This window comes from Oreochromis niloticus, linkage group LG18 (assembly GCF_001858045.2).
Source record: "Oreochromis niloticus isolate F11D_XX linkage group LG18, O_niloticus_UMD_NMBU, whole genome shotgun sequence".
Lineage (NCBI taxonomy): Eukaryota > Metazoa > Chordata > Actinopteri > Cichliformes > Cichlidae > Oreochromis > Oreochromis niloticus.
Window position 1 is genome coordinate 31,913,900 of NC_031982.2, and position 12,042 is coordinate 31,925,941.

The 12,042-nt window shown below is 40.0% G+C and overlaps 1 pseudogene; it reads left to right on the forward strand.

Moving 5' to 3' along the window:
• The first annotated feature begins 5,020 nt into the window (after window positions 1-5,020).
• LOC106098663 (piggyBac transposable element-derived protein 4-like) lies at window positions 5,021-7,379 on the forward strand (annotated as a pseudogene).
• The last annotated feature ends 4,663 nt before the right edge of the window (window positions 7,380-12,042 follow it).

Below are 12,042 nucleotides of genomic sequence, written 5' to 3' on the forward strand. Positions count from 1 at the left end.
ATGATGCATGAGAAGATGACCTCATGTTTAGTATGGTCGCTGAATAAACAGCCCCAACTAACACACAGTATATTAACAAAATAAATAAAATAAAACATGGGTTTATCTGGGAGTTGAACTAGGAATTCTCATACCCAAAGCAAGAAAAACCTGACACTAAATATAAACTCCAGATTATTGTTTACCAGAGCCTTATCCAGCTCCTTCCAGTTCTCCACCTAAAATACACTGTCCTTTTAGATCAATCATTTTGAGAATGATTTTCTGTATTGAGGGGGGTTGTTTGTTTTCTCCAGGTTCGTATCTGACCGTAATGCACACAGCAGGAAAACTTCATCCTCAAACATTCGTCCACAGCTGGCAGAGACGCAGCAGAAAGACACAGATTCATCATAAAAATCAACAAAGCACCAGAGAAACATGAAAAACAGTCCATCATTCAAAAATAAACCAAAACATAAGGAACTCAAAATGCTGGGTCAAAATGACCCAGAACTGTGACAGTGTGGGGAAATCACACACTAGTTTGGAGTCAACTCAAAGATTAATGCAAGACACAGTCTGAATTTTATTTTTTGTTAAGATGTGATTAGGATCCTTCTGTCTTTCAGCCTGAACTTTGTGAGTTTCCAAATAAAAAATGTGACTTTTGGTGAACATTTGGTGGGCATTAAGGCGTCTGGGAAGGGATCTCAAAACTGGATTATAGATGGCAGACAGTTGGTGTCGTAAGCTACCGCAACTGTTCAAACAGAGCCTTAACGCCCACTCACACCCTGGGCCATCTGACCTCAGGAAATCACATGATAGGGTGGGGCCAGGTTTCACAATGAGCTCACTCGAAACCCTGGCTGATTGTGACCCACACCCGTTTTCACACCTTGGCTCATGTGATTAGGTAGAGGATCATCAGGGGGTCCTTTGTCCCTCTTTGGGGGGAAACTCCCACTGGGTTTAAATCTGGGACTCACCGCCATTTGACCCTAGAACTGAAGAAGCTTCTCGGATGAGAGGTGAAACGTCTTTAAGCAACTTAAAGAAGTCCAGACGCTTTTCTTTCCAACCTCCTTAGACTACGATGACCTGGATGACTGAGAACCTTCACAGACACTGAATTGTTGCCACACCATCCTTTTCTCTCAGCCTCAGTGATGCCAGGCCTTTATTGTGAGCCCTTTTGTAAAACTGACCTCAGAGTCCTCCCATCTTACCATGTGAGCGTTATCCTCCTGGCTGTCCTCATGGACACTGAGCAGGTGGTGTTTCCATTTATTCGTCCTTCAGTGTTTCTGTATCCAGTTTATAATCTCTCTTGGAAACAGTTTGCAGCAGAAGCAGTGTAAGCTGTTCTCATAAGAACATTAAGTACATAAACCAGATTCTCATTTTTTAAGAGTCTGTTAAAATACTCATGTTGGCTCCTTCATCCATCTTTTTGTGCTGACTCTCTTTGTACCTTATCACTCAGATGAGTCAGCAGGGTCTGTTGGTGCTGCATCACTGGGCTCTTCTGAGGTGGAGGTGGCCCAGGAATTGGATTTAAATATCTGAAGAGAGGAGGATGAGTCCTAGAATATAAATGTAAAACCTAAGAGATACATGATGTTTGTTATATTTTACTGAACATGTATAATGTGCATGCAATTTTTCCGATATTCAAATTAGATTCAATGGTAACTTTATTGTCCCCAATGGGAAATAGATTTGCAGTATGTCCATACAGAGATATAAAAACAAACAAACACAACACATACCCACAAATATAAGCCCAGAGGAAACAGCCTAAATTTTATCATCAAAAAAGTGCAGTGTGCAGTGGCAAAACACTTATGGTTTAGTGTTATTAACCATGATAATAGCACTAGGTACAAAAGACAATCTATATCTCTTTGTCTTCGCAGCATTAGATTAGATTTATTTTATTTTTGGTCCAGTCAAGTACTGATGCAAAGAATCAGTAAACTACAGTATAATACAGAATATGATGCACTTTAGCACTGATTTAATGTTTACAACAACAACTAGGCTCACAACTATAACATGTATTCAGTTATAATTACAGGAAGTGATGCTTTGCTTTCACTTGACATGAACTTCGAGTGTGAAGGACACAAAGATGAGCTGCTGTCTGGTTACCTGCTGGACTTTATTCTGCTTCCAGAACAGGATCATCACAGGAACCTCAGCTCTTCTACATGGAGACCAAACAAGGTCCCAGTGGACTGAAAACATTCACTGAGTGACTGATTCCATCATTCAAACATTCACATGTTGGATTCATGGAATGAAAGATCTATATAAACCAAACAGCAGCATCTGGAACACATCTGGAAAACACAATCCCTCCATGCTCCAACAGTCAGGACAAACTCTGATTTTCTGCATGTAAATAAAGATTTATTCAAGTTTAACACTGTAGGAAATAATAGAGTCACATTTGTGTTTACAGAGTTAGAAAGTGTTTTATTGAGTTTAGTTTGAATCATTTTCTATCACAAAAAAGTTCATAGAAAATATAAATCATTTGATAACAGCTTCTCATCACAGGAATCATCTGTGTGAACAGATGCTGCTCATCTACAATCACAATGAACACCGGGGTACCACAAGGCTGTGTGATGAGCCCTTTCCTCTACTCCCTCTTCACCCACGACTGCAGACCTGCTGATGGTTCTAACACCATCATTAAGTTTGCAGATGACACCACGGTGATTGGCCTCATCAGCGACAACGATGAGACCGTCTACAGGGAGGAGGTGGATCATCTGGCTGAGTGGTGCGACACAAACAACCTGCTGCTTAACACCGAGAAGACCAAGGAGCTCATCGTGGACTACAGGAGGAATGCTGACCCACATCCACCCATCCACATTAAGGGGACGGCTGTGGAGCGTGTGAGCAGCTTCAAGTTCCTGGGAGTCCACATCTCCGAGGATCTCACCTGGACAACCAACTGCTCCAAGCTGGTCAAGAAGGCTCACCAGCGCCTCTTCTTCTTGAGGACTCTGAGGAAGAACCACCTGTCCTCAGACATCCTGGTGAACTTCTATCGCTGCACCATCGAGAGCATCCTGACCAACTGTATAACAGTCTGGTACGGGAACTGCTCCGCCTCGGACCGGAAGGCGTTGCAGAGGGTCGTGAAAACTGCCCAGCGCATCGCCGGAGCACCACTTCCTGCCATAAAGGACATCTACAGGAAGCGGTGTCTGAAAAGGGCTGGGAAAATCATCAGAGACCCCAGTCACCCATCACACAGACTCTTCACCCTCCTGCCCTCTGGGAGGCGCTACAGGAGCCTCCGGACTAAGACCACCAGGTACCGGAACAGCTTCTTCCCCACAGCTGTCAGACTCCTGAACTCTGCCTCCTGACATCTGACCCACGTTAAACTCATGGACTGAACACACACACACCCACAACCACCTACACACACACAATGGACAACTGTACCCTCATACACACAGTAATAACATGGACTGAACCACCACTCACAACCACTAGCACTTTATACAGCCTCTGTAGAAATTATCCACATATCTCACTTATCTTAACTGCACTACTGTATAGTTCTGTGTAAATAATCATTCTGTACATACGATAATTTTTAATCCTACAACTGTTTATAACTTGCATAGTTCACATTTCTGTATAACTGTATATCTCAGATTTCTGTAAAGTTATTTATTTCATATTCTGTATAGTTTTTCATATTTATATCCTGTACATAGCTTGTACTCACTACAGCCTGTACATACTTATAGTTATAGAATATTCATAACATACCTTCACACCGTGTACATTATAACATACCATAATAGACCCATTTCTGTAATATACTTACACATCTCTATTATTGCTAATATATATTGTAATATATCTATATCGCGGCTAAAGCACTTTCTGGATGGATGCAAACTGCATTTCGTTGCCCTGTACCTGTGACATGACAATAAAGTTGAATTGTATTCTATTCTAAATATTCACTGTGTTATGGAACTGAAACTAAATGAAATCATCGACCTCAGAGCAACGTGAAGCTGATTTGAGATGTTTAGTTTTATTTCATTTCCTGTGATTCAGTTTTTTACTGAATGGCTGTTTGTAATGAAGTATTCACATTGATTTTATAATGATGATTATGTATGATAAGCTCTGATTAAGCTGTAGCGTAGAACAGGAAGTGATGCTTTTCTTTTCTTACAGAATCAGTGGTGTTTGTGTTCTTCGATCGATGTAGCTGTGAGTTCAGACCCTCAGGATTCATTTAGAGACTTAAACTTTGTACTTGATGCTTTAATGTTTTTATTGATAAGTTTAAATTGTGTTATGAAAAAATAATATTTTTATCTTTTTATCTTTTTTTTATAAAAATTGTTAATTAACCCTCATGCATTCCTCATAAAAAAAAGTTACCCTTTTGGGTAACTTTGGATTTTTGATTTTCAATATATGAGTCATTTTAAAGACTAGTTGCATGAAACTTGGCCAGGATGTGTATTTTAGGATTATTTTTAAAATTCAATGATCCCCTCTATGGTGTGGTGTATAGTAAAGGAGATTCACATATGTACTACCTTTCATATCCCTCGTACCATTTTGGGCCCCATTGACTCCCATTATAATCACATATTTTCAACATACTGTAATCCTGACATGTGATAATGCTTTTCTCGTGAATACCTAATGGATCTAAGCATCTGCCTTCAAAATAAAGGAAAAATAGGTTTTGGATCAAATGACCACAATATTAGGCATAGCACCACCATAGACATTTTCAGTGGTTTTGAATGCAGGACATGGTTATCTTACCTTGCAAAATGCATGACAATAAAACAGCTGACCACCATAAAATGGTATTGTGTATGTGTATGTGGGTGTGTGTGTGTGTGTGTGTGTGTGTGAGAGAGAGAGAGAGAGAGAGAGAGAGGGAGGGAGAGAGCTCAAAGGCCAAAGGTGGTGCGTTTATGTTTTTTTTTTTTATCAGGGAGAGCCTCCTCTCTCTTATTGGATGCATGGTATAGCATGTTTATTCAGGTGCACCTTTGAAGTCTATGAGAATACTTTGCAGCCTGGTCTTAGTGGTCATTTCTGCACAGACACAATGAAGCGTACACTCAGTGTAGAGGAGGCTGTTGCTGCAGTTTTGCACTCTTCAGAAAGTGAAAAAGATACCACAAGCAGTGGAGATACTTCTGACAGCGAAGAAGAATTTTTGCCAGGCACCGAGGAGCTTTGCAGCTCGTCGGAGGAGGAGGAGGAGGAGGAGGAGGAGGAGGAAGAAGAGCAGGAGGAAGAGACAAGACTGGAGGATGACCAGTGGAGATCTAAAAATGGAGAAATCATGTGGCAACCCACACATGAAGAGGTCCTGCCATTTTTTCCTCCTCCCATTTTAACCCCAGGACCAACCCATTATGCAATTCGTAGGATCAGCAGCCCTGTGAGCACTTTCAATCTTTTTTTTGCTGAGGACATTATGCAGCTAATCCTGCATTTCACCAACCTGCAAGGCAACAGGTTAGTAAAAGACTGGAAGGACATAGATGAGGAGGAGCTGCGCGCCTACATGGGGCTTTTGATCCTGGCTGGCCTGTACAGGTCTCAACATGAAACAACGACAAGCCTGTGGGATGTGGGATGGGGATGGGCGTCTTCTGTTTCCTGCCACCATGTCAAAAAAAAGATTTGAGCAAATTAACCGGGCAGTAAGATTTGATGATCGTCTCTCCCGTCCAGGTCGCTACAGGGGGGACAAGCTGACTCCAATAAAAGATTTATGGAGCAAATGGAGCGACCGCCTGCCCAAATTTTTCAACCCAGGGAGGGATATCTGTGTAGATGAACAGCTGGTCCCTTTTAAGGGCCGCTGTTCATTCAAGCAGTACATGCCCTCCAAACCGGCTAAATATGGGCTGAAGATCTGGGCCCTATGCGACGTGCAGACCTCCTATGCCTGGAGGCTTCAAGTGTATACAGGAAAGTCTGCATCAGCAAATAGAGAGGTCAACCAAGGCATGCGGGTGGTGCTGGAGTTAACAGAGGGGCTGCAGGGCCACACAGTCACAACCGACAATTTTTTTGCATCATTTCCTCTTGCAGAGGAATTAAGGAAGAGGAGGATGGCCCTGGTGGGCACTCTGCGGTTGAATAAACCTGAGCTGCCCCCACAGCTGCTAAACATTCGAGACAGAGAAGTTCTGTCCTCCATCTTTGCCTTTAGCCACAACAGGGCTGTGGTTTCCTACATCCCCAAGCAAAGAAAAAATGTTGTCGTATTGAGCACCAGGCACCGGGAGCCAAAAGTCCAGGACTCTGGCAAAAGAAAGCCCCACATCATCCTGGATTATAACAAATGCAAAGGGGCAGTGGATCATCTGGACCAGGTAAGCACAATTATAAGTCATTTATTTGCCAAATTGTTTACTGTTTCTCATTGTTATAACTGATAAAGTCAGATAATGTGACTATGATAGTTTTGATATGAGATGATAGTTTTAGACTACGATAGTTTTGATAGTTACAGAAAGGAGAGGGGGGGGGGGTCTAGTTTGACGCCCACAGGCAGGAAGAATCTCTTGCTTATGGCTGTATAAATCTATTCATGTCATCTGATCATTTCTTTTTGTTTTGCAGGTTTGTGGCACCTACTCATGCCGTCGGAAGACACGTAGGTGGCCCATGTGTCTGTTCTACCACATGATCGATGTAAGCTGCTACAATGCTTTCATCCTATTCACCGCTGTGGACCCAGAGTGGAACAGGGGAAAGTATCACTTGCGGCGTCTGTTCATAGAGCAGGTTGGCAGAGCCCTTATAAAACCCACCATGATGAAGAGAACCTGCCTGCCCAGAACACCATTTGCTGCCAGCCTGGTCTTACAGGCCCAGGGCAGAGAGCAGGAGCAGCAGGAGCAGCAGGAGCAGGAGCAGGAGGAGGAGGAGGAGGAGCAGGAGCAGGAGCAGGAGCAGCGGTCCACGATGAGGAACCAGTGCGCATCATGTAAACGGCGCAGAAGAATCCGAATGAGCTGCTGCAAATGTGGTGCCCCGGTCTGCAAAGTCCATTGCAAAATACTTTGTAGTTCATGTTATAAGATGTAAATTACATCTTTGTTCAGTTTGTTGTTTTGTTTGTTCAGCTCAGTTCAGTTTGTTTTTGCAATAAATTTTCATTGTTCCAAAAATAATAATGCATCCAAATCAATGCTGTTATGAATTATTTACCCATTCAAGGCTGTAATAACCTCATGCCAAATATTTCCATTTGCAACTAATTTTTTGAAAATATTGCATAATATGGATTTTTCCCCTCCAAAAAACAGGGGTTTTTATGACAATAAAGCCATAAAAACCTAAAAAATATTTAAAAAATAATGAAAAACTGTCATGATCCTGGGTCCTTTTGACCCAGCGTTTTGTGTTTTCTATTAGTGTCATTTTGGTTCTGTTCTTCCTCCTGTTTAGTGTTATTCCGTTCTGCCGTCTACTCCTGTGTTAAGTCTGCGTCTCCTAGTCTGTGTCTTTGTGTGTATGTGTTTCCTGTTTTATTGTGAAGGTCTGCGTCTGATGTGAGTGTTTTCAGTTTGCCTCCCTTGTCTCGTCATGTTAATCTCTCCCAGCTGTGTCCCCCACCTGTGTGTAATCTCCCTGTGTTCTCTGAGTGTATTTTAGTCGTGTCTTTTGTCTTAGTGATTGCTGGTTCGTCTGTGTCTTTTCCCCTCAGTCCTCCTGTGCAGTCTCTCGCGTTGATCTCCCTGCAAGGTACCCTCGCTCGTGTTCTGGTTTTGTGTTTAGTTTTAGTTTTCCCAGTTTAGAGTATTTTCTGTTCTGTTCCTCGCCCCCCCTCCTTCCTGTTGTGTTGTATTTCACCTTTTGTTAATAAAGCTCGCTCACTACTTAGCAGTCCGCATCTTGGGTCCTTATCTACATTCCACACGTCTGCTACGCGCGGCGTGACAAAAACTTTATATCTATGGTTAGGTCTGAAGTTGTTTAAAAGATCTGATGTGAAAAAAAATGAAAAATTAATTCATATATGATATTGCTAGAGCACCTTTTGGATGGGGACCCTTTTGGGTCCCGAGGGACATGAAAGGGTGTAAATTGTAAAAACTCTTATTGCTCCAAAAATAATAATGCATCCAAATCAATGTTGTTATGAATTATTTACCCATTCAAGGCTCTAATAACCTCATGCCAAGTAGTTCCATTTGCAACTAATTTTTTGAAAATATTGCATATTATGGATTTTTCCCCTCCAAAAAACAGGGGTTTTTATGACAATAAAGCCATAAAAACCTCAAAAATATTTAAAAAATAATGAAAAACTTTATATCTGTGGATAGGTCTGAAGTTGTTTAAAAGATCTGATGTGAAAAAAAATGAAAAATTAATTCATATATGATATTGCTATATCACCTTTTGGATGGGGACCATTTTGGGTCCCGAGGGACATGAAAGGGTGTAAATTTTGAGGGACGCATGAGGGTAATACTACATGTAAAGATATTTTATGGATTTATAAATGTACATTTTAAAAGCAGAACACAGCAGTGTTCGAGGTTTTTTTTGAAAAATGAAACACAGCACTGACTCACACACTTGTAAACATAACTCTTATTAATGTGTCATACATTTTTCCTGTGGGCACTGCAGTGTCTTTTGTTTCATAGTTTCTACATTATTGCTGCTCCAGATCATGACACAGTGAGTTTACAGCTGAGATTAAACAACTCTGAATGACAGGAGGCAACATGAAGGTTAGAGGATACTGGTGAATTATGAAAGTAGACTGGTAATAATCATTTTCTAATATTTGATACTGACTCTGCTGACTCTCAATCTGTGTAGATCAGCAGAAATGTGTCACATAAATCTGAATTTTCAGAGTAAAACAGACCAAAGAAAACAGTCTGACACTTTCTGTTAGTTTTTTAGGACATTTTAGTTTGATGTTTGAATTCAAATGATCAGGTTTTAACAAAGCTGTCGTTCTCTGATCCTGATACTAACACACATACACACACTTTCACTGATAGGATGTTTCCAATCATTTGCACTGTATAGGACAAGTGAACATGTTGCTGTTGAAAGTGTCAATTTCAATCAGATTAGTTCAGGATGACAATAATTCAAATGTTGTTTACCCTCTGTGAACTGAACAGGTTAAGCTGTAGCTGTCCTGCTTTCTCATTGTTCGTTGTTGCCTCTGCCATGACTTCACTGTTATGTATTCAAATGATTACTTGCTTCAGTTTGTGTGACAATGCATTCAGGCTGTGGATATGTGAACCTTATGCTATTTCACAAATAGCATAATGTGTGAAGATTTGTGTGTGTATGTCTATGTTATGCATGTTTATGTTTTAAATAATTTCCATTGCTAAACTGTAACTGATACTCTCTTTTATTAAATACATTTTATGAAAAAAAATAATAATTTAAGTGACATATCATATCTAAATAGGTCTTTTTGAAGTTTTTAAAAAAAAATCTGTGTCAAAGTAGTCAACTTTCCTAGAAATCTAAGAGCGATTTTAATTTTTCCAGATGCCAGCAAACTTATCATTCTCCATTTTGGATCTGCACCTTTCCTCCATGAACACCTCCCTCCCTTTATACATGTACTGCGTCATCTCTAAACTAAGCTCACTCATCTATCATCCATTTAGCATCATTATCATCTTCCTCGTCTTCCCTATCTGCATTGTCATTTCCTAATTTCATTGTCCAAGCAACTGTACATCAACAACAAAGGCTATAAGTTGTAAGTCATCCTCCAACATGGTCTCCAAGAATAGAGGAAAAAAGGCTCCACCTTCATGAAACTAAGACTGAGTCACCCTGACTGCTTCACCTACCTACAACATTGTCATCTTGGACCTGTTTGCTGTCTTATCATGTATCTTCACCTGTTGCTGTATTGTCATGATTAATTTAAAAGTATTGTGGCATGCAGAGGAATCTTAGCAAAGAATCTCTACCCCAAGCTGTTTGACCCCAAGCTGGTAGGAGCTCTTTATTAAACACACAGCTTATGCTACACTGTGCTTTGAGGGTCAATAAAAGCATAACAGAACTCACTTATGGTACTGCATTCAGTCCATAAAACAATAACTGTCAGTGACTTTGAACCGCAGTACAAACACAACATTCAAGATAACAGTTAAAAGTAGTGTAACCATAAACAATAAAACAAGAGCATCTAAACAGCAGCACATGTCCCAAGGCATGATGGGAGAGAACTAGCTGCTCCCCAACACGCCACAATATTATCCCTGCCAATCATTTTTTACTTTTTCTCCTGCTTTGGACAGATTTTCTTTCACATGCTGACTTGTGTGGGGCCATCGGCGGAGCGGGGGGGTGACTTACTGGGCTTAAGCATGGGTCACTTTTTCAGAAGCCCGGGGTCTTTTGGAGTGTAATTTGTTTCATAGTTAGATGACTGACTGGCAACTGTATAAAACAAAAACTACACACAATATTCGAAGCACATGGCGCACAGTCCTAAATTCCCCTTAATTTTGGTATGATCCGAGCTCAGGCACTGGGCGACTGAGCACAGCACTTACGCCTGTGAGCGAGGGGGGAGAAGCTGCTGCCTGCGAGTTTGCTGCAGACAGAGGAGAGCTTAAGTTTGACCAGGTACCAAAGCAAATCATTCGTACCGTACAAATATTGTAAATATGACGGTGTATCACAAAAGACTGATATCAAACTGATCACTTGACCCATATTACGTTACTTGCTCTTCAAGTGAATCAACAAATGGCAAAATGAAAAGTCGAACAACAACAAAGCTGTTTCTTTAGAGAGTCTTAGCTTACATGTGTGTTTATTTCATATTTTCAGTTATTACCCTCCACGGCTAAACAAACTCTCTAAATCAGTTTCAGTTATGTACTGATATACAAGAATGGACATAAGGAGCTTCTTTCAAAGAAAAAACTCAGGTAGATGTTATTTTATATATTATGCTTTGTATGTTGTTCAGTATATTCCTATGCAAAACAAGAGGAATTTCAATACACAGCAGTATATTCACAGCTTAAACCAGATATTTACATACACTTTAGGGAAAAAACATAAAAACATTTTTTTTAGTGTTAAATATCAAATTAGAGTAAAGTTTTTTGTTTTAGATAAATAAATATTGAAATATCATTTGAATTAGTTAAATGTCAGAATAAAAAGAGGCAGCTGTCTATTTTTATCACTTTCATCAAATTTAGGAGTACATATACACTAAGTTTATTGTTAATTAATAAGAAAACTCCAGACGATTCCATTCTGAGCTGAAGAAGCTTCTGATAGGTTCGTAGAGTCCATGTGAGTAAATTGGTGGCACAGCTGTGGATGCATATAAGGCAAAACACAGAGCCTGTTTCTGTGACATGGGAAAATCAAGAGATGTCAACAAAACACCAGGAAAAGAATTGTGGAGCTCCATAAGTGTGGCTCAGTTTTGAATACAATTTGGTGCCATTTGCAATTAAGAAATAGACAATTTCTCTCTTTACTCTTAAAGTTAACAAATATATTTTTTATATTTATCAATCTAAAAAAATAAACATTTAGTCTGATTTGATGTTACAATTAAAAAAGTGTTTGTGTTTTGAGATGAAGAGTATGTAAATATCTGGTTTCAACTGTATATTTGATGATGATGTTGGTGTTTGGCTTGATTGTCAGCACAAAGAGGGAGAGAGAGGGAGAGCGAACAAGAGCAGGTGAGACAGACATGTTAGTCAAATGGTTGTTTACCAAAACTCATCAGAACATGTATCTAGTACCTAGTGTAACTTTTTAGGTTTGTTATTTTTCAAATTCTATATTTATTAAGTTATGCAGGCTTGTTTGCACAACAAGGTTAAATAATTATATAAACTTTTCTGAATCTAAATAGTGGACTTTGGTAGAATTAAAACATAACTGTAGTGCAGGTCTATGATGATTTTCAGTGTTTTGATTCTAGTTCTGTCTTGGTTAAGTCCTAAGTAGTCCTGATTTTAGACTGTTGTAGTCCTGTTTTAATTC